The following is a 22,477-nucleotide window of genomic DNA, read 5'->3' as shown; positions in this document are numbered from 1 at the left end:
CGCATGTCACTCCCAGGCCCTCATCAAAGCCAGTGGTTGCCATTGCCTGTCTATTTTATTTTAGCCATTTCATAGCAGAAAGAGCAAATGCCTTGAAAGGAATTTTATAACAAGTAATCGGCAGAGAATGGAAATGCTGTCTGAGAGAGAAACGTTAGGGTTTGATGATCCCACCAGTCTGTGTGTGTACGGTGTTTTCTCATAGCTGCAGGGTGTGGCACAGTCCCTTCTCACGTGAGCATTAATGCAGGGACCACCACTTACCCACAGTAATGCCCAACAGGCCATGTCACAATCTTGCCTCAGGTGACAGAGCTTTAATACACCTGATCCCAACAAAATAAATGTGGCTTCACACTTGCCTGCAGGCCCTTGTAGATGTTTAACAGACTGTTCCCATTCTTGCCCTGCCATTGTTGGAGGTTGGTCCCCTAAGTCACAGCTTCCTTCCTGCAGTGAGCAGCCCTGCTTCTGCTGGGTTTGCATTTCTGCCATGCAGGAGAGGGCTCTGCTGGGCTGCTGCTGCTGGTGGCTTGTGAGACTGCAGAGTGAGGAGCCAGTGTGATCAGGCCTGGGGTGACTGCCACTGACTTGTGGGGGACCTCCTCTGTCTGATGTGAGAATCATAGCCCAAACCCTAAGCTCTTAGTATGTCTCTGGCATCGTGGTGATTGTTTTGTTGATTGTTTCACTTCTTCATTCAGACTCCTGCAAGAAGAAGCTGTTTACAGGTGTCTTACACACCAGAAACTTCTTTGTCAGAGTTCAGGAGCCTGCCAAGCCCATTTCCAGTTCTATAGATGGGCACCTCTGGCTTTGTCCTCATGTGGTGGCGGAGTGAGCTCTAGGAGGAACTCCCTGGAGGAGCTGCTAATCTGTTGGCTTTCATGACCTGATGACTTCCTCAAACCATTGCCTTGGGGGCCTGGATCTTCTGTTGTAGAGCTGATACCCGGATACTTGAACTTCCCGGAGTGTCCTTCTTTCTCATGGGGCTGAAAGTGGTCAGGGTTAGTTAAACAGGGCAAGGGAAAGACACCTGTGTAGTTTAGTGAGCGTTGGATCTCCTGTGATTATCTGTCTTCTGCTCCTTTCATAATTTCATTGGTTTCTAGTTGTTGGAGTGTGGTATACCTTAGTAAGCATTTTTTATGTTTATCTTGCATAGAATTTGCCTAAATTCTTGCCTCTGTAAATGAATGTTTCCCATTTAACCTAGGATGATTTGAACCAGGTTTTTCTTCAGCTATTGAGCATACTCCATGCTTTTTTTCTTTCCCTTTGGGACTTAAGTTAAGCGTCTGTTAGACGTCTTGATGGTGTCTGCTAATGTTACTTAGCCTTCCTTCTCTTTTCCATCATTTATTTTCCTGTTAAGAATAATTTCTGGGCCCGGTGGAGTGGCCTAGTGGCTAAAGTCCTCGCCTTGAACCTGCCAGGATCCCATATGGGCGCCGGTTCTAATCCCAGCAGCTCCGCTTCCCATCCAGCTCCCTGCTTGTGGCCTGGGAAAGCAGTCGAGGGTGGCCCAAAGTTTTGGGACCCTGCACCCGCGTGGGAGACCCGGAAGAGGTTCCTGGTTCCCGGCTTTGTATCGGCGCAGTACCGGCCATTGCGCTCACTTGGGGAGTGAAACATCGGACAGAAGATCTTCCTCTCTGTCTCTCCTCTCTGTATATCTGACTTCGTAATAAAAATAAATAAATCTTTAAAAGAAAGAATAAATAATTTCTGCTCTCTCTTCAAGGTCACTATCTTCTTTTCTTCTCCAGTATTTTATTGCATCCAATTAATTGTTTCAGACGTCTTTAGTTTTAGAAATTCTATTTGGCTCTTTTTAGTAGTTTTTCTGTTTTTCTGAAGTTTCCTGTATTTGCATTCACTGAAGACATTTTCCTTAAGTCTTTGTGTATAGTCGTAGCAACTGCTTTTAAACCCTTGTTTGCTCATTCCAGTAACTGGGTCAGCTTGGGGACACACTCCATAATTATAATATTTCTTGGGACTGGAGAACATTTCCTGTTTGTTGTAGTTATTTACTATATTGAGTAATTTTAATTGTATCGTAGACGTAATGAATGGACTTTGTAGGGACTCTGAGTTCTGTTTCGTTCTTCCTAAGAATGCTGCTTTTTTGTTTTGTTAGGCAATTAACCTAACAAACTTCAAGGTCTGTCTCCCTTGCGCTTGGGCAGTAATGAAAATGTTTGGTTTCCTTGACTTTAACTGGGCTGCATGCAAGCTTGGCTTAGGGGTCCCATGGAGATTTAGCAAGTGTTTGCACATAGAATGTTTTGGCTTCTTTTTGTCTTGATTTCTCTGTTCCAGGATTTGTCTTTTGTGTTCAGCTGTTTTGTTTCCTTGACCTCCGTCTTGCCTCTTCAGCCCGTGAGACCACATGAGATCTGGCAGTCCCTGTGGTATAGACCTGTGTCTGATCTGAGTACCGAGTTTTCCTTCTGCAGGTGTTCTATCCGTCCGGGATGTCCTGCTTTCGGTCCCTCTCGTACCTGGAAGCTTGTTTGATTTGCAGCATTCTTTGGAGTCTATCGTTGGTGACTGTTCAGAAACTGCTCCAGGAGAGAGCCACTAAATCATTGCTAGAAGCTGACCTGTGTAGGAACACTGTGTCATATAAGCAAGGCACGCCTCAGAGTGGAAAGAACACAGCTTTGAAGTCTGACCCTACCTGCAAGCAAAAACCAACACTGCCTCCTAAGCACTGAGCCTCAAGAGTCCCATCAGTAGGGCAGGAAAGCCAGACCTGCTGCTTGCAAGCTGACATGGCTAAAGTGCACAGCCAGGCAGGTAGTCCAGCAGCTGGCACAGCGCTGCAGACCTACACCGTGCTGGTTCATCAGAGGCCACTGTGGACTCTGGGAACAGCAGTCCTGGCGTGAACCCTGTGTGCCAAGCATGGTTTTCACGTTTACAGATGTTATCAGGGCAGTAGGTGTGGGTATGTTTTTAAGAAGAAAACATAGCTTGACTTCCTTTGTGCTTTTTTAAATGCCTACTGCAGTGTGTGTATGCTTATGTATGTGAAATGGGTGTGTGTGTGTGTGTGTGTGTGTAGTAGTAGTAGATGGGTTAAGTTAGTGTGATTTTCATATTGAGAACAGGTGGCTCCTTACTGAAGATTTTTAAAAAATGTTAATTGTTTGAAAGGCAGATTAACAAAAAGAGGAAGGGGCAGCTCTTCCGTCACCCACCTATCCTCCCCAGAGGGCCACAACAGCCAGGCCTGGGCCAGGCTGAAGCTAGGGGCAGGAACTCTATTTGGGTCTCCCATGTTGGTGATAGGAACCCGAGTCCTTGGACTACCTTCCACTTCCTAGGTGCGTTAACAGGAAGCTGGGTCAGAAGCATGGTGTAGCTAGGACTCAAAACTGTTCATTCCAAGATGAGATGATCCTAAGCAGTGGCTTCGCCCACGGCACCACAGTACTCATCTGTACAGGGATGGATGTCCTTCTAGGGTAGTGAATAATCTCCCAAAGATGAATGCATCTCAATATGTAGAGCCTGTGAATAGTCACTGCATGGCAAGAGGGGTTTTGCAGAAGCAATGAAGGCTGAATGGGGGCTTTGAGACACGGAAACAATCTTGCGTCATCAAGGTGAGCCCAAAGCAATCACCTTAAAAGTAGAACAAAGAGGCAGTGGGTTAGAGAAAAAGCTGGGACAGCAGCTGTGCTTCTGTAGGTGATGGCACGGGAAGAGAACTGTGAACCAAGGCACTCGGTTCTCACTCTCTGGAAGCCAGAAAATCCCGGAAATGGATTCTTGCTTAGAGCTCCGGAAAGGCCTACAGACCTGCCTTCGCTTTGGTCTTAGCCCAGTGACATCTGTCTCAGACTTCCGACCTCTGTAGTTGTAGGCTCATGCGTTTTAAAAAATGTGGAAATACATCTTGATAGCAGTAGTTGTTCTTGATGGAAGCTGGTACAGTGATGAACTTTAGGGACTTTGGAGCCAGATTGCTGATTTAAACCCTTATTTTTGTGAGTTTGTGTTTTAGCTGTGTGATCTTGGAAAAGTTGCTTGATCTTTCTGGGCTTCAGGTTTCTCATTCTAAAATCAGTTGATAAGGTCTGTAACTCACAGGTTTTCCTATCTATTTATGGTGAAGAGTAAACGAGGATTCTCTGCCTGTGAAATGCCAGTGCTTCCAGGGACACTTCCTGCACTAGACAACTCGGAGCAATTGCGTAGGTCACGGGTTTGGAAGTCAGATCGTCTAGCCTTAGAGTTGGTAGCCTCTCTTACTAATTTGAAGCAAAGTAGTTATGTGGTTCCCATTTCCTCACCTGGAAAGCAGGGCCATGGGCTCCAGGCGCTCCAGGGGCTCCAGGGTGGCTTGAGGCTTGTATCGGGTAGCACGGTCAAGGCGTTGGGTCAAAAATAGCTGCTTGGAAACAGCAGTCCTCGCTCTCATTGGATGGAGTGGAGATGAAGGGTCCGGGCCTTGGGCAGAGTGGATCAGTGCACTTCAGTTTTCTTTTTCAACTCCAGTTCTCTTGGTTAGAGAGACAAAGGTATTTTTCTCTTGCAGGACGGTACTTGGTTCTTAGTCATAGGTGCTCAGTGACTGCTGAATGAATGAGTAAGAGAGAAACAGCTCTGGCTGTGCCCTGAAGAAGCTCACAGGACAAGAACAGGCCTGGAGGCAAGCCAGGGTTTTGTGGTTGTCTTTAAAAAGAAACAAAACAAAGAAGTACTTCCTACCCGGTGACCCTGAACCTCTCAGCTCACTGGACCTCTCAGCCCTGCAGGGGAGCCTGGGCCGGGTGCCAGGCCTGGCTTCGCTGTTGACAGCGCTGCAGCCAGTCACACCTAAGTCTGCCCCTTCCAGGGCAGCTGAAGCGGTTGCAAGTTCCCTGTTTCAGAGTTCCTTGAGTGTCCTGAGAAGCTCTGCTCACTTGGAACCTCTGGCGACACCCACCTTTCCTTTATTTGAAGCTGGCGCAGGGCCAGAGCTCCCTTCTGGGGAGGTAAGCATGTGTGGGAGGAGGGAGCAAGAACCAAACCCACTGCCCCTGTAGCCTAAGGTGAAGCAGGGTGTTTCTCCATCTTTCCTGTCCCAGGTCTGATCATTTGAGAGCTGAAACAGCTGCTGGCTGTGCCCGTTGGTCACCTGGAGGCACACTGGAAGGTTCCTGAGCCCATGGAATTCTGTGATCCCTGGCCACCTGGTGAGGACACCATGGAAGCATGCTTTAGGATTGATTCCCGCACGTTGTGAAATGTTCAGAATTTTTTGGAGGAAAGACCTAGCCAAGCGCATGATGGATTCTTCAGGCTGGATGCCCATGGGAGACAGAGGACCCTGGCTCTCCCCAAACCCCCCCCCCCCAGCTGAGATTTCCATCCTTTTGTAGCACAAGAACAATTGTGTCTCTGCCTGTTCCCTTTGGGGCTCCCTGTGATGCATAAGTCCCTGTCTCTTCCTTATGTAGGCCCTTGTGCATACTCCACCTGGTGCTCAGCTGGGCGTTGGGTGAGGCTGTCCTGGCTGATGACCTGCAGTCCACGGTGCTGTGGCTGGTGGCCTTTAAGGAGCTCATCTGTGTATCTGGCATGGGACTGGGTGCCTGTGAGAGACAGATGGAAATAGGAGGGTGCTTCCTGGGAGCCGCCTGTTTCCTATGCTGACGTGGCCCACCGTCATACCTGCCACCCTTCCTGGCCCACGTGTCTGTCCTCAGCCACTGAGCAGCAGTCCTGTAAGACCAGGTTCTGCTTAGCATGGCTCTGTGCTTTCTAGATAGCAGAGTGGCTGGCACGTGCGCTCTGGTGCTGCGGAATGGGTGGGGAAAGATGGGTAATTCAAACACTGCGGGGTCAGGCAGTGGGAAGCTGTGCGTGGAGGAACAGCTTGGGTCTGTGCTGTAGGTAGGAACAGCCTAAGCTCTTGTGGTTGGGGCTGTGGATGCTGAATGTAAACAGGTACCTGACCTGGGACTGAGTCTTTGACATTGATGTTCTATATGCGTTGAGGTCAACAACTGCTAGATTTTTAATTAATTTTTTTGAGAAACAGCAGAGTTATACAGGGAGAGGGAGATAGAGAGAGATGTTCCAGCCACGGATTTACCCCCAGATGACAGCAATGGCCAGGCTGAAATTAGGAGCCGGGAGCTACATCTAGGTCTCCCACGTGGGTGCAGGAGTCTAAACGCTTGTGTAATCCTCCACTGCCCTTCCCAGGCTGTTAGCAGGGAGCTGGATTGGAAATGGAGCAGCTTGGTCTCATACCGATGCCATGTGGGAAGCTGGCATTGCAGTTGGCAGCTTTACTTGCTGTGCTGCACTGCTGGCATCTTCATTTCTTCCTCTTTATGTACGGGGTGCAGACACCAGTATGTGGAACACATGAGAACTACTGATCAGTGCCTTGGTGCAGTGTTGGCCGAGGTGGCTTTTGGGGAGGTTGCCGGTAGCTTGGGCCTTGATCATCGTTATGAATAGATCCAGGTATGTAGAGCTGGCCCTTGAATAGGGCAGTGCTGGCTGGAGCCTGTGGGAAGGCTGGGCGGGAAGGACAGTACCAGGTGACAAGGGAGCTATGTGCCTGCTGTCAGCCTGACGACAGAGCAAGCTGGTCTTGTCCACAGGGCATGTGACCTGCTGCTATGAGCAGCGGGCCCGCCTCTCGCCCAGGGATGTTGATTGCGTCGGTGCCTCGCTGCTCAGGTCACCAGGGCCACTGGGCGAATGGCTGCTGACAGCGTGCTTGGGGCCAGGGTGTCAGGCGTGGCTCCCAGTTCTGCCCAAGTTGATGGAGCTTTCTCAGACAGACTTTCTGACCTTTTAGTGTGTCACGTCCTTGTGGCTGTTGCACGCTGGCATTGTCCACTCCTCCTTGTGCTGCAGTAACCTGACTGCAAGTCTCTCCTACTCTGGAACGTCTGCTCCCTGAGGTCAGCAAGCCTGAGGCTTTTGCTTGCAGGCCAGATGCATGTTGGGCTGTCTAGCAGCTGTAGCGCAGCTGGCCTGATCAGGTGGCCACTCTTGGTTTTCTTTGGGCTTCCCTGAGTAGGACAGAGGGAAATCCCTCTCGTTCTGAGTAACTTGATGGCTCATTCAGCCCAACAGTCTCATTAGGTGGGGATATTTCTTATTTCATAATTGAGAACGATGAGCTTCTGAGAGGCCCCGTAACTTGCCCAAGGTTACTCTGTCAGGATCAGGCAGAACGGAGAGCCCGAGAGAGCAGCCTTAACACCAGAGCCAGGGCTCTTCAGGACTTTGTTTCAGGTCTTCGGAAGGGTATGTGAGGAGTGCTGTCTGCTGGGAAGGACTCCTTAGGTCATTAGATGTGAGCATGTTCTGTGCTCTCTGGAGAGGGGTCCTTAACTGAGGGACTCTCTTTTGTGCCTGGGCCTGGAGTTGGATTGACTGGGGGCCAGCTCTGGGGATGCAGGGTCTGGAGGGAGCCTGTGCCCTTAGGGATATGTGGACTTGGAGAGCAGTGTGTAGGCCAGGCAGGGACACGGGAGGAGTCATTCCAGGGAGAGGCTGTCGAGGATCTGGGGAGACTTACAGGGCCGGGAGACTTGGCTGGACTGGCAGGGGTGAGTGGGCTGTCCTGGGGTGTGGAGGGCTTGATCTGGGAGGCAGAGGCACAGCTCAGTTCCCCTGTCTTGCTACCTTCCCAGGCCTCTGACCTCTGCTTGTCTTTCCCCCTACCCTGCTGTGTTGTGGCTGCACGTCACTTATCACTGGGCCCACAGCTCTGTTTTTCTGCTTTTATCGATTGCTCCCTGGAACTGTCCCATTGTGGTGGTCCGGGTTATCTCCTCGTGGTGGGGACAAGGGTGGGCTTAGGCCCTGGTGGTGAGTTCTGAGCAGTAAGACTCTGAATCATGTGTGCAAGGAACTTTCCCTTGGGACTAGTGTTATGACACAGTGGATTAAGCTACTGCCTGCAATGTCAGCATCCCATAAGGGTGCCAGTTTGTATCCCAGCAGCTCCACTTCCACCGTAGCTCCCTGCTAATGGCCTGGGGAAAGCACTGGAGCTGGCCCAAGTGCCAGCCACGTGGGATACCCAGATGAAACTCCTGGTTTTGGCCTGGCCATTGCTGACATTGGGAGAATAAACCAGCAGATGGAAGATCTTTCCCTCTCTCTTTAACTCTGATTTTCAGATAAATAAGTAAATAGATAAATCTTACAAAAAGAAGGAAGGAAAAGAAAAAAGAAAGAGGAAGAAATGAGCAGCATTTGCTAAGCCAGGCTGCAGACATTGCTGTCCGCCAACCTCGGACAGCCTTGGGATGGGTGGCGTTATTGTGGTCTCCTTCGCTGTGGAAGTAGCTGAAGCACAGAGGAGGCAGAACAGGTGTCCCCAGGGAGCAGAGCAGGATTTACATGCACTCCTGTCTATGGCCCCAGAGGCCCTGAGCAGCTGGCCTGCAGCTGGGAGATGTAGCTTCTGTTCCCTTCTCATCCTGCAGTGAGACTGACCTTGGGCACATGGCATCTGTGCCCTGGGCCCTTCTGTGGCATCCTCATCAGTGGTGGATTTGTGGTTTCTGTATGCAGGAACACTGGACAGTGATGGGGCATTGTAATGCTTTCATACGAGAGCCAAGCAGAACGTGGCTGTGTGACCAGAACCTGGGGCCCTTGGATTGATCCATGTGGCTTGTGGGTGACGCTGGTATGGTGCCCATGTGGGGCCGCTGGGACTGCTGATACTGCTGGTGCCTCCTAGGTTCAGGTGCCTCAGCCTGTGGTCCTGTTAGTCTGGCTAAGCAGGTGGCTCTTCTGCTTGTAGCATGGGCTCTTGAGTTCCTGATCTCCTCCACCAGGTCTGCCTTTCATACAGGGAAATGCTCTAACCGGAGTCCTGGGATCCCAGACTGCAGCTCGTGCTGGCTGCTCGGTGTGTGTCTTAGTGCTGGGCCCCTGCAGTGACAGCTTGCCCTGCCTCTTGGGGTCTGCCCTCCCACCCTGCAGACAGCCTGAGATGGCTTAGACCTCTCCTAGGGTGGTGTGAGAAGGGGGTCTGTGACTTTGTTCTGTCGGGATACTTGGGGAAATGACTCAGGGCTGCTCAATAGCTGGTGTTCATGACTACCTTTAAAGCATCCATTATCACTGCCAGTGGGTATGGTGGGAGTAGGCACATGTAGAGACATCCAGGAAGCTGCTCTCCGCCTGTGGCACATGCACAGATGCTGACATTTGTGCTCTGTTCCCAACACATGTACTCTGCATCCAAGATGACTTCAGGTTCAAGGTGAGCAGGTTTTTTTTGTTTGTTTGTTTTAATTTTTTATTTGGAAGGCAGAGTGATAGAGTGAGAGACATGAGAAAGAGATCTTCTCACCACTGGCTCACTCTGCAAACACTTGCAACAATCTGGGCTGGGTCAGACTTGGAATTCCAACCATGTCTCCCCCGTGAAGGGCAGGGCCTCAAATACTTGGACCATCTTCCATGGCATTCGTAGGTACCCCAGAAGGAAGCTGGATCAGAAGTGGTGCAGCCCATGACTTGGACTCAAACGGGTGCTTCAGTGCTGAATGTGTGTTAGGTGGTGGCTTTACCTGCTGTGCCAGAACACTGGCTGGCCCCTGGACAGGATTTTTGTTCTGTTTTGTTTGTTTGGGGGGGCAGGTGTTTTTAAAAGGCAGTTCTTTTATATTGACTTGACTTGAGTAAGAAACAGTCCGCAGTTGATACTACGTCTTGTGCTTTGTACTTACTGCTGCTCAATATGTAGACACTTAAGAAGAGGTCAACTTTGTGACAATCCCAAGGTAACAGCAAGTGGACCTAGCACTTCTGAAGAGCCAGACCCTGTTGCAACCTGTCCTGCTGTGGCCCTGCTTATAGCCTGGGAGGTAGTGTCTGAGCCTGGGCGATGAGCTACTCTGTGTCCCATCCTGTCTCTTTTCAGCTAAGACTTGAACCATCACACTGCCTCCTGAATTTGGTGGATTCCAGAGAAATGAATGACCTAAAAAAAATGAGGAACTAAGTCAGCAGTTGGGTACAGAGTAGGGAGCACTGCACATTTTACCTCACACAGCGATACCGGGTTGATCAAGAACCCTTGGGAGCTCGGCAACTAGAGCAGAGCTGAGAAGAGAAGTCTCAGAGTTAAGAGGGAGGCCCTGTGGTGCTGAGAGTCACGCTGTTTGCATGGTGCAGACCAGCGCGTGCAGTCACTGCTCCTTGGTGAGCTGGCAATAGCTCTGTCTACCCTGTGAGTTTACGGTGAGAATTCAGGAACAACCACTTGGAAGATGTATATGTGTATTTAGCGAACATAACTATTTTAAGCAGAGTATCAAAATAAAATTAGGACATCAAAACTTGGAAGCATAGGAAAATTTTAGAAAATGCTAAAGCTGAGTGGATCACCAAAATGTTGCATTCATTCTAGTTCTGTGCTTCCTAGTGAGCATAACAGGCTGAGTGGGTTATGTTTGTGACTAAATGAACGATTGGCACACTTATGTCATGAAGGGCTAGATAGGAAATGTTTTCTGCCTTGTGGGCTTTGCAATTTTTTGCTATTCAGTCTGCCTGCGAATGTGGAAAGCAACCTTTAGATGATATGTATGTGAGAGGGCGTGGCTGTGTGCCAAAAAAGCTTCATTTACAAGGAGTATCAGAACCTGGAAGTTGTAGTTTGTTGTTAGTCTACAAGGGAAACTTGTTTGTCATTGAAAGAAATTTCTCCTGGATCGTAAACACTGGGAAAAAATTTATCGCAAGATGTAGCATTTATGTGAGACTTGTTAAGTAGCATATGGACAGCACATTCATTGGATTTCACACAGCATGCAGTGGGCGGCCTCCCACGGCTGGTTTTCTGTGTAGGCTTTTGTAGAGTCTCCGTGTGGAGGCTCTGTTGTTGAGGATGCTGTGCTGCGACTGGGTGTGGTCTCGGCACAGAGGCAGGAGGTCAGTGTGTAGAGCTTTCCAGGCTAGAGTGCAGACTGGGCACTGTGATCATTTGGGTTTTGGAGGGCTCAGTGTCCTGTCTCACAGTGCCTGTGTCCTACAAGGTCCTCCCATTCCTTGACAGGCAGAATTTCAGAAGAGTGTGGTCTTTGGAGCAAAGCTAAGCAGGTTTTGTACCTTTGCTGTTTCATGGCTGGGTGACTTTCGGTTCCTTAGCCTCTCTGAATTTCACTTTCTTCATTTGTGGGGTTCCTGTGAGATCCATTCGAACTCTCCAGTCATTATCCTAGTGCTGGGAAGCTGGTATTTGCTCTCTAAATGTTAGTTCTCTCTTCATGGGAGCTCCAGCCCCAATCCAAGGAACTACCTTGGCGTTCCTGGTTGTTACCTGTGGGCGTGAGGCTGGCAGCCCTTCCTCCCAGGCTGGTGTTTGGTGCAAAAAGCTTGAGAAAACATAGGCATGTGGAATTCTCAAGTTAATGAAGGGGGCAGATTCCAGGAGGGACTGACTTCCTGCTCCCTCTTCAAAGCCTGTGAACCCTGAATAAGTCTGGAGGCAAATGAAGGTTTGTAGTCACGGTGCTAAGCAAGTCTCCCAGTCTCCCACCGTGGGGCAGGATCATGGCCTTGGCTGCTGGAACCCCGGGCTTGACCGGGGAGTCTGACTCTCCGCAGCCCTGGGTACTCGGGAAAGAGGAAGCACATTTGACCGTAGTGATCTGGAGGAGCGCAGAGAAGAACAAAGGGACGAGTTTGAAGCCCTCCTCAAGGAGGGAAGCCCTGTGCTCTTTGCGCGGCCCTCGGGCGCCTGTGTTGTGTGGAGTTTGAGCCAGAGGTCAGGCTTTCGCTGCTGATTGCTGCAGCCCTAAGATTCTGTCTGCGTCTCCTGGGGGCAGCTTGGGAGACCAGAGCCGGGTGGTGAACCCGCCACGATCGATGGCCATCCTGGTTGGACTTGGCCCAGGCAGCAGAGCTGAGAGCAGGTGGCCGTGGGGAGCCTGCAAGGAGTGGGGTGCTTGGACTGCGAGCCTCTGCTCCACTTGGCCTTGGTGGCTCTGTGCCTCTCATCTGGCTAGGAAATGAGTGATTTCCTGAGGTGAGGAGTGAGAACTTGGGATGGGGGCGCCCTCCTTCTTAGGTTTTTGCTTATTTGAAAGGCAAAGAGAGACAGAAACATGAAGACTTGGGTCTCTCATCTGGTGGTTCACTCCCCAGATGCTCTCAAGAGCTGAGGCTGGACTAGGTTAGGACCAGGAGCCTACCCCATCCTGGGTGTCACGTGAGTGCCGCTGCCCAGGTGGGGGAGCCATCACTTGCTGCCTTGCAGGGCGCTCAGTCGCAGGAAGCTGGAGGTAGAAGTTGAGCTGGCTGATAGGGCTGCAATTGTCTCCAGCAGTCCTAACGTACGTCACATGCACGTCCCTGGCCCTTTGTCTTGGAGTTCTGTTATGGCTTTGGCTGTGTGCTGATAGCTGGGCCTCCAGACCGTTGTTGGGGAAAGGGGTCTCTGTGCCACCATCTCTGCCTGCACATGGACTGGGGATTCCGGGGAGACAGGGTCAGCCTCCGCTGATTACCGGGAAGTATAGGGAGTCCCTCTCGCTGCACACTGGCTTATCGGGCTCCCGCCAAGAGGCAGCTGCTGCTGGTGAGGTCTCAGAGTCCCTCAGAAGTGCCGGATGGCTGCTGCGCGAGGGAAGACGTAAACAGACCAACAGTCACCAAGCCACAAACGCCCAGATTTTTTTCTGGTCACCCCTGGCCCCAGAAACTCCTCGACATGTGTTTAGGAAATGTAAGATACTTTAATAAAAGTGAAGTTCCTGATGCCTCGGTGCTCTGGATTTGGTGTGGAGCGCCTGTGACAGCCAGGGCCTGGTGGAGGCGGGCCTCCCTGGGCTGCTGTTCCTCCCCTGAAGCCGTGGATATTGTGGAAGGAGAGGGTGTAAGCCATGAAGCCTGCGGCGTGGTAAACACTGAAGACAATGTGGGTTTGCAAGGCAGCGTGGCTTTATGACTATCCTATTTTTTTTGCCCATTGAGTCAGCTTAGGCAGTTCTTGGGTTTTCTCTTAGTCTCTGCAGCCTTGACTGTCAGCCCCTCACGTGCTTATTCAGGGGCCAAGTGAGTCACCTCCGGGAATGTGCCCAAGAGTGTGCTGGGCTGGTGTGATTGCATTTCATCCCTGGAGAGCTCTGGAAGGGGACATAGCCACAGCCTAGGAGGAGCTGCGCCTTTATACACAGCAAGGGGCCAAGGCAGGCAAAGAGGCCATGGGGCAGAATGCCTTCTCCCCAGGCCAGGAGCCCCAGCCCTGGGCACATGTTAAAGACCAGCAGACAGGTGACTGGACCTCACCTGTGTGATGGGTGCTGATGACCTGTGAGTGCACTGGCTGGCCAGGTCTCTTCTGCTCTCTACTGCTTGACAGGATCTCACTGGATTCTAGAATTGGCTGAGGAGTCTTGGGACAGTTTTGTGTTTGCTGTGCACTGTCTACATCTGTACCACATAACTTCATTATTTAGCAGACACAGCCCTGTTCTCAGCCTGTGGGATTAACATGTGCTAGTGAGCTGGACGTTTGCTTTAGGATCACTGCCTTTGAAGAAGTGGAGCCAATGAAGTGAGGTGTCTGTGAACTCTTTCTCGTATTTCCCATCCTTTGTGTAGCATCATGGCTGAACTTGGGTGTATTGTCATGTTCAGAAACTTTTATTGCAAATCTGCTGGGAGGCTGTTGGCAGCATCATTGTGTGTGTTTAAGTTACTAGACCCACCATCTACCCCTAGTTGCTTTGCTTTTCAAATCTAAGTGAAGCTTATAAAATGAAACTTTGGGCAAATGATTCTCTTTCCATTTGGCGTTAGGCTTGGATGGAGATGTTGCTGCTCCTTTGCTGATGGATTTGTTGGTTGTTGCAGGGTTTTGCAGCAGAAGGCAAATGAAGTTGCAAAGCCCTGGCATGTGGCCCCAGGCATATGCTTGGGTGCATCCCAGGGAGCCCAGCACATGGGGCGTTCACCTGCAATGCCACCTCATTCTTCATCTGAGTGCTCTGCCCCTGGGTTTCTCCCCAGTGAGCCTGGAAACCTGAGGGAAAAGTTTGTGGTGCTCATCTGTGTCCCTGGGCTGGGCAACAGTACTTGGTACGGGATGCAAGCCTGAGCCATGCTTGGATGGGGGAGGATTTTCTGAAAAGAAATGAAGGTACCACCCAGGAAACAGAGCCAGCGTATAGAAAGAGCAGAGCCCTGGTGACCCTCTGCAGCAGTGGCAATTTGTCAGCTGCAAGAACAACAGAAAAGGGGCTTGGGGAGGATGATGTAGATACTAGTGCTGAAAGGGAACCTGTGCAAAGAGCAGCAGTGGGATCCTGACCTGGCTGGATTTACTGGGTGACACTGGGTGGTCCCGGGCACTGTGATGAGGTTGGCTTTGCAGGGGTGGATAGTGGAAGAAGACACTGAGTTGCCCTCCCTCGCCTGCACTGTGATGAGAGCAGATGTCTGGAGAAGGGTTTCTTTCAGGACATGTACTTTGGTGTTGAAGGCCAGTGGTGTAGGCTAGATTTGCACCGAGTGTTTATTTCTTGGTCCTTGCTTCTCACTTAAAAAGCGTTTTAAGCACATATACCAACATGGCTTATGCAAGTGGTAAAGTGTATTCAGAGGGTGAGGAATTCACACAGGTGGACCATGTTCAGGGAGAATGAGCTGGAAAGGGTAAGGGAGAATGATTTCTACCTTTGTCCTCAGAGTCCATCCACAGGAAGCCAGAGAGCAAGCAGGTGCGTGAATGGCCAGGAGCCAGAGCTCAGGGCTTGCAGGAGATGAAGCCCGTGTGGTAAAGCACATGACCGAGACACCAAGCCCCTCCCCAGCATGGACTTTTAAGGGGGCTTGAAAGGACAGTGGTCATACAACACAACCCGCCCTCCCCATCAGGTCCCAGGTAATGATGGGTACTTGTCCTTTGACACATAGGTGGGCAAGAGTGGCTTTGTAACTCATGACTCAGAACTAACTGCCTATTGTGTGCCCTAAGGCTGTATCATCAGCAGTTCTCATTTGGGGAAACCATCTCTACAACCCTGGACGATTTTCCCATTGCCTGATTGTCTTTCCATTTAGCTAGCATTTGCTGCATCCCTACCATATGCAAGCCAGTGTGCATATGAGTCCCATGGAGCATGTGGGTGTTCTCTCCTGGAATTTTGCCTGGTCTCATCTTTATCCACTGTGGCACCTGCAGTGGTTGTTCCCATTGTGCAGCTGAGGAAACTGAGTTCCAGTCTGTCTCCCTCTCTGTTCTTAGTCTGGGTCTTTTCTGTCACATGTAGCAGAGTGTAGTGGCTCTAGAGGTAGTCAGCCCTTATTGGGCTGGCATGGTCATTTGTGGACATGTTATCAAGCCAGTTGTTTAACCTTTACTGACCTTAATTTCTTCATCTGTAAAGTGGGGTTTATAGTGGTCGTTTTGTGTAGGGGGAGTTTGAGGTTTGGATCAGATGCTGTAGTAAAATATTATGCCCAGTGGCCAAGGGCACTGGGTGATGAAGCCTAGTCTTACTCTGACCACCACTTCAGAGGGCTCTCACAGCCCTTCAGAAGGTGAGGATCGCGCAGGTGGTCGCACAATTGGTCTGTGGCCACTCATCTTCCTGCAAGTGACAGGTCCTAATGACCACCTGGGGTACATTCCTTTTCCTATAGATTTCTTTGTCCTTGTTGATAAGGAAAAGAACCTTGAGAGCTGAAATGAGATAGAAAGAGAATTCCTGGGCAACATGTGCTGGGTTAATTAAGCCATTCCTGGGGTTTCATTTGTTCTTCAGTTAGCACCAACATAAATCCTCCAAATGGCTGTGAGGCTTCCAGTTGACATTGCGGTTTGCATTTAGAAAGCACTAGCGGGCTGCACCTTCCTGGGATAGTGTTTACTCAGCAGCAGACTCCCTGGCAGAAGGGGAGATGGGCAAGTTCCGCTTAGTCGGAGCAGATTGTGCCTCTCTAGTGTGATCGGGAGAAGAGTGGTGGCTTAGAGGACATGCCTGACGTCACCTGCTTCTGCGCTGGGTAGACAGGGATATGTGGGGTGCACTGTGAGGGCCAGAGTGCCCCACAATACTTTTGTCTTTTTTGCATGCGCTCTGACAGCTCTAAGGGAAGAGGGCATTGTGGCTGTGCAGGCCTGGTGGCTTGCTTCTGGTGTGATTGCTACCCTTTTCTTCAGGCCCTCCCTCTGCCACAATTTAAATGATTCTCCCTGCAACACCAGGATGTAAATGCCAAATGATCTTCATATTAGAGATGTGACGGTAAAGGCTTGGGGACAGTAGGCACTCAGCGATTAAGGTGTCTAGCCTTCCCAAGGTACCTGCTTCATGCACCAGAAATGTCAAAACTCTACACTGTCCATGGCCAGGCTGTGGTCCTGGCAGACGGCAGAAGCCTGGGAAGGCCCTTAGGCTTGCTGGAGCCTGGATCCCTGCCTGGTAGTGGTGGCCCTGGCTTGCTCTTCTGCAGGGTCTTTGGAAGTCTGCCAGAGGGCCTACTTTGAGGATGACAGGCTCTTGCACCCAGCTCCGTCGGCCTGCTGTGGAGAGGCAGGAGGGTGGGGCGGGCAGCACAGGAGAAGAGAAAGCAGGTGCTGTGCAGCTCAGGCTGCTGCCTCGATTTTTGGGTTATCACAGGTGCTGCTGATGCCTCGGATGTGGGGCAGGAGGCCTGGGCTGCACAAAGATCATGTGATGCCATTGCATTATCTCACAGACTCCTTATCATCTCATTTTATTTTTAAAAATTATTTACTTCGAAGGCACAGTGATGGGCAAAAGGGAAATGAAGAGAAAGATATTGATACCTTTTCTCTGCTGGTACACCCAAATGTCTTGCGAAAGCTAGGATGGGGCCAGGCTGTAGCCAGGAGCCTGGAGTTTCATCCTGGTCTCCCAAGTAGGTTGCAGGGCCTCAAGTAGCTATTTGGACAATCTTCCACCGCCTTCCAAGGCATGGGAGCTGAATGGGAAGTAGAGCACCAGGGACTTAAGCCATTGCTGTGATACAGGATGCCAGCACCACAAAGGCTGGTTCCTAGTCTGTTGTGCCACAGCTCCAGCCCCAGTCCCTCACTGGTTACAAGGGCCTTGCTCTTTATGCTGGGCTTTAGATTTGACAAGTCAAGGTTTTATGGAGAATATGAGGAGAGCACGTTGGGGAAGGGTGGCGTCTAAAGAAAGAACTGTGTGCTTCTACCCTGGTCGCTTTCTGACAGCAGTGGGTGCCCTCAGGATGGAGGGCTGCCAGCTGATGCTGCGGCCAGCCTGACCCTGAGTTGTGGTCCAGCTCCAGTGACTAAGGAGGAAATTCCATTTCACTTATGCTGTGGCTGTGCATCTTTCAGGGCATTCTCTGACTGTGTTTTATGGCTGCCTCATCTTTCTGGAATCTTTTTTTCTTTTCCATTTTTTGGGTCATAGGTTGAGCAAACTTTGTGGTCCCACTCCACCGTACAACCCAACTGTGGTCTCATCTGTGTGGTCCTTCAGGACATCCAGAGCAGCAGGGTTTCCAAGTGGGTGCTGTCAGGTGCATGAGTCCTCCGTGTTTGTGCCTGCGTGAGTGCTCGCCGTTCGTCCAGCTCTGTCCTCATTTTCGGACAGGGGCTGGGGGGAGCCTCTGATGGAACATGCCCATTGTCGATTACCTCCAGAGAGACTCTGAGGACAGCTGGCATCCTGGCTCACTGTGAGCTGGGTGGAAAGATGCTAGGGGTGATAGATGGAGATGCTGCTTGGGGTCTGCAGGTGCAAAGCAGCAGCTGCTGTCACAGGTCCTGGAGGTGGGAGACGCTATAGCTCTCAGACTCTGTCTTCCCTCCCAGGCTGCTCTCCATGCTGGCTTTGTGCCTAGCTCTGGGGTCTGACTTCTTGGTTGTGTCGGGTTTCCATTCTCTTAACTCACAGACACTTGGCCTTTGCTGTCTTTCAGGTGGTTGGCTGGGCATCTGTGTCTCCTGCAATCCTGTGGAGTGTTTCTTGCTAAAGCTCCAGGTTTGGTCCACTTTCTGAAGATTGGGCCCAGCTCAGGGCTGGTGTTGTAGCGTTGTGAGTAAGGCTACTACCTGTGACTCTGGCATCCCCAGACCAGGTGAAACAGCAGCACAGTCGTGCCAAATGTTCTGATGGTTTTCAGAGAGAGAGTAGGTTAGGGTCCTTCTGTGAGCCTCAGTTTCCCCAGCTGCAAAGAGGGAGTGAATACAGTGCTTGTGTTGGGGGAGCTGTAAGTGAATGTTTTTCCTGTGTGTGTGTGTGGTGTGTGCTTTTAGAGTCCCGTGGCTCCTAGGGCCATGGGTGTTGTACAGAGTGGGTACTGGGATGTGATTTTGGGAGGCTCTGAAAGGGTAAGTGAGTGGTGCAGGCAGAGGCCCTAGCGTGAGGAAGAGATGACAGCAGTGCAGGATTGCTAGGAACATATTTGTTGAAGCAATTTGGACACCAAACAGGGGTGGGGTATTGGTGGTTTTCTTCATCAGATTGCGTAGTTGAACTAGATCTAGATGGAGGAGGAGTTTTTGAAGCAGTCAGTCGTGTGGAGGTTGAGCATGTGCTGGCTCAGCCCTGGGTCCCCAAGGGAGTATCTCTGCTAGTGTCTGTCCTGACGCTGCAGAGGTCAGCTTTGCAAGGCTGGGCTGTAAGAGCAGTCAGCAGGATCCACCTTGATCCCGGGCCACTGCTGGTCAGGCAGAGGGCTGGGAGGGGCTGGATGGAGGGAGCAGGTACATGAGAAAGGCTTGGGATTGTAGGAGTATGCTGGAGCAGGTGAGCCCTGGAGAGATGCTTGCTTTTGTTCTGTAATCCAGTGACTGGTTGGGGAACAACCCTGCTGCCTGGCCCTCTCTCTCTGAGCCTTGGGATCCCCTCCTGCAGGCTGGAACTAGAACCTCTGCTGATGGGGCGGTATGAGAGCCTGAGGAAGGGATCACGAGGGTAGGAAGCTGACTTCCTCCCTACCTTTGATTTTCTTTTTTAAAGATTTATTTATTTTTATTGGAAATGCAGGTTTACAGAGAAAAGGAGATAGAGAAAGATCTTCCATCCACTGGTTGACTCTCCAAGTGCTGAAGAGCCAGCCAAAGTTTGGAGCTGAGTCAATCCAAAGCCAGGAGCCAGGATCTTTTTCTGAGTCTCCTATGCAGATGCAGGGTCCCAAGGCTTTGGGCCATCCTGTATTGCTTTCTCAGGCCACAAGCAGAGAGCTGGAAGGGAAGTAGAGCAACCAGGGCATGAACCAGTACGTGCCCATTTGGGATCCTGGCCATGCATGGCGAAGATTTAGCCACTGGGCCATCATGCTGGGCCCTTCTACCTGCTTTTCTTTATTGTGTGTTCTTTTTTTTTTTTTTTAAAGATTTATTCATTTTATTACAGACAGATATACAGAGAGGAGGAGAGACAGAGAGGAAGATCTTCTGTCCGATGATTCACTCCCCAAGTGAGCTGCAACAGGCCGGCGCGTGCCGATCCGAAGCTGGGAACCAGGAACCTCTTCCAGGTCTCCCACGCGGGTGCAGGGTCCCAATGCATTGGGCCGTCCTCAACTGCTTTCCCAAGCCACAAGCAGGGAGCTGGATGGGAAGTGGAGCTGCCGGGATTAGAACCGGCACCCATATGGGATCCCGGGGCGTTCAAGGTGAGGACTTTAGCCGCTAGGCCACGCCGCCAGGCCCCATTGTGTGTTCTTGCTGGTAAACCTCTGCTGCATTGGTCACACACATGAAGGAGGCCGTAGCAGTCAGAGCAGTGAAATTCAGTGACTTCCTGATGATCATAATTAGATTAGTAACTAATAATCACCACTGACATTATCTGTGCTTATTAGGTTCTCAAAGATTTGGATAAGGCCTCACTTGTTATATAATTTACTTCCCATAATAATCCTAAGTGGTAAATATATATAATTAGCACCCTTTTACAAATAGAAAATGGAAGATTGGAGAGGAGAAACGTAGTGTCTGAGGTTAGTCAGTGAAAAGTGGCCCTGCTAGTTTTCCAGTCCTAGCAGTGTAGTTAGAGCATGTATGCCTTTTTTGTTTGTTTGTTTGTTTTTCAATATTTGATTGTTTTTAGTTAAAAGGCAGATACTACAGAGACTGGAGAGGAAAAAAAGCACTGGGCCTGGTGCGGTAGCCTAGCAGCTAAAGTCCTCGCCTTTTGTACGCCAGGATCCCATATGGGTGCTGGTTCTAATCCCGGTAGCTCCACTTCCCATCCAGCTCCCTGCCTGTGGCCTGGGAAAGCAGTCGAGGACGGCCCAAAGCCTTGAGATCCTGCATCTGCGTGGGAGACCTGGAGGAGGCTGCTGGCTCCTGGCTTTGGGCTGGCTCAGCTCTGGCCGTTGCTGCCGCTTGGGGAGTGAATCATTGAACAGAAGATCTTCCTCTGTCTCTCCTCCTCCTCTCTGTTTATCTGACTTTGCAATAAAAATAAATAAATCATTAAAATTTAAAAAAAAAGAGAGAGGGGGTGTCTCTTCTCTGTGCTGGTCTATTTCCCAGATGCCTGTGATGGCTGTAGCTGAGCTGATGGGAAGCCAGGAACTTCTTTCAGATCTCCCATGTGGCTGCTGGGGCCCAGGCTTTGGACCATCCTCTGCTGCCTACTCAGGCATGAACTGGGTCAAAAGTGGAGCAGTCAAGACCCAAATTGGTGTACATAAGGGAAGCTGGTGCCACAGGCGGAGGATCAGCTAGCTTTGCCACTGGACTGGCCCCAGCACTTGCATTAAGTGATTACTTTACCCTGCTCAGAGGATGGGAGGAAGCGGCGCATGGGGGGCTCAGACTGAGAGCAGGAGTGTGCGGGGGAGCAGCTGACTGAGTGTGGTGCAGGACACCTGAGGTTGCCTTCAGGCCTTCCTGTCCTAACGTATCGCAGGTGACCCTGGGCACATGGACTGTGCTACAGCCGCTCATGGTTTGTCGGTTCCAGAGGCTCAGAGTCTGCGGCAGGCTGGACCCTTAGACACCATCTCGCTGACCTGCACTGAATCGCAGAGGGACCCTGTGGAGGCCGACAGGAAGGGGGCCAGAGCCTGGACCAGACTCAGCCCTGTCCTGGCATGCGTTCTCTCTTGTCTGCCCCCTGGTTTGCTTGCTCTGGACATGGCTGTCCTGAGAGGGTCACTCTGAGAACGATGTGGCTGCCACTGCCCCCGGGCAGGCTTTTTCCATCCTGCACAACATGACCTTAGAGGCTTGCAGCTGCCAGCCATGCATGACTGAAGCTGACCCCTTCAACCACTAGGAAACACTGGCCTGAGGTTCCGTAAGAAACAGACTGCTGTGTGGCAGGTGCTGTGCAGGGCAGCTCCTTGCTCTGGGCCCTGTCCAGATATGGATTCCAGGGCTTTGCCTCAGGCCCAGCGGTGGAATGCAGACTTCACCCAGCCTGTGTCTAAAGGCACGCATGGCCCACCGTGCCATTCTCCTCTTGGCTGCTTGGGGTGCTGTTTGGGCAAGTAGGAGCTTTCCTGTTGAGAGCAGAGGTCCTGGATGGCTGCGACATCCTGGCTGCTGGTGGATTCAGGCTTCTGTTATCTTGGGCACAGACAGAAACAACTACTTTGAACTCCACAAACTGTTTTAACCGAAGCTCGCCACAGGGTGATGGGTGGTGCTGGTTTAGTGATGGATAAAGAAAGGGTGAGGTTCTCTTCAGGGGAGGGGCTGGATGGGGAAAAAGGGGTACTAATTTCTGGCCGAGGCCCGGTTCGAGTCGGGTGAGCCTGTAGGCCAGGTTCTTCTCCTTTTTTTGAGTGCAACATTAATTTCCTGCCTGTGTTAAAACTCCATGCTGCAGTCCATTCATCTGCGGCCAGCATTTGGCATACTGCGCAGACCTTGCACCTCATGGAGAGTGCTAGAGAAGGTGGGTTGTCTTGCTTGACAGCTTTCACATAGCCATGAGACTTTTGAGCACTCTCGGGCATCAACTACAGTGGATCATATGTGTTAGTTCATGTCACACAGGCAACTGCTCCATGAGTATGGTACCGTTATCACAGCTCCCATTTCGCAGGTGAGGAAACTGAGGTTCAAAGAGGTTAGGTCCTCTGCTCATGACTGTAGCAAGTTAGTAGTAGAAGAGGGCGAGAACCCAGGAGGAGTCTGCCTGGTGACTATCCTGTGCCAGGGGCAGGCAGCCAGTCTTCCCTGAGCTGCCTTCTTGTGTTGCCCGCTGTGAAACATGAGGGAAAGAAGCTCCGAGTAGCTAAGGACTTTGCAGGACATAATCAGCAGTGGAATGAGATTCAAACCAAGTAGGATGGGCCTGTTAGCCTCACTTGACAGGTGGGAAAGTTGGGGTTCAGTGGAGGCATGCGGTTTACAGCGGCACAGCCTGAAGTGAACCCAGGCCTGCTCTGACCGAGGGATCACTTCTGTCTTCGCACTTCCCTAGCACAGGTTGCTTTGTTTTTGGTTCTTAGATCCTGCCAGGAGCTGTGCTGAGTGCCCTGAATGCAGCAGGCCACCTTCACTCAGAAAAAC

The 22,477-nt window shown here is 51.0% G+C and overlaps 1 long non-coding RNA gene across 5 annotated transcripts in view; it reads left to right on the top strand.

Moving 5' to 3' along the window:
- The window catches only part of LOC131481132 (uncharacterized), a 260,332-nt gene that overhangs the window by 72,139 nt on the left and 165,716 nt on the right, over nucleotides 1-22,477 (top strand). Inside the window, exon 3 of one of the 5 annotated variants that reach the window (XR_009246050.1) lies at nucleotides 17,920-18,035. The exons of the other annotated variants lie outside the window; for them this stretch is intronic. This is a non-coding gene — a long non-coding RNA (uncharacterized LOC131481132). The remainder of the gene's footprint in view (nucleotides 1-17,919; nucleotides 18,036-22,477) is intronic. 5 annotated transcript variants of the gene reach the window in all.

This window comes from Ochotona princeps, chromosome 9 (genome assembly GCF_030435755.1).
Source record: "Ochotona princeps isolate mOchPri1 chromosome 9, mOchPri1.hap1, whole genome shotgun sequence".
NCBI lineage: Eukaryota > Metazoa > Chordata > Mammalia > Lagomorpha > Ochotonidae > Ochotona > Ochotona princeps.
The sequence above is the reverse complement of the archived record's forward strand: the minus strand, read 5'-3'. Positions and strand labels throughout refer to the sequence as shown.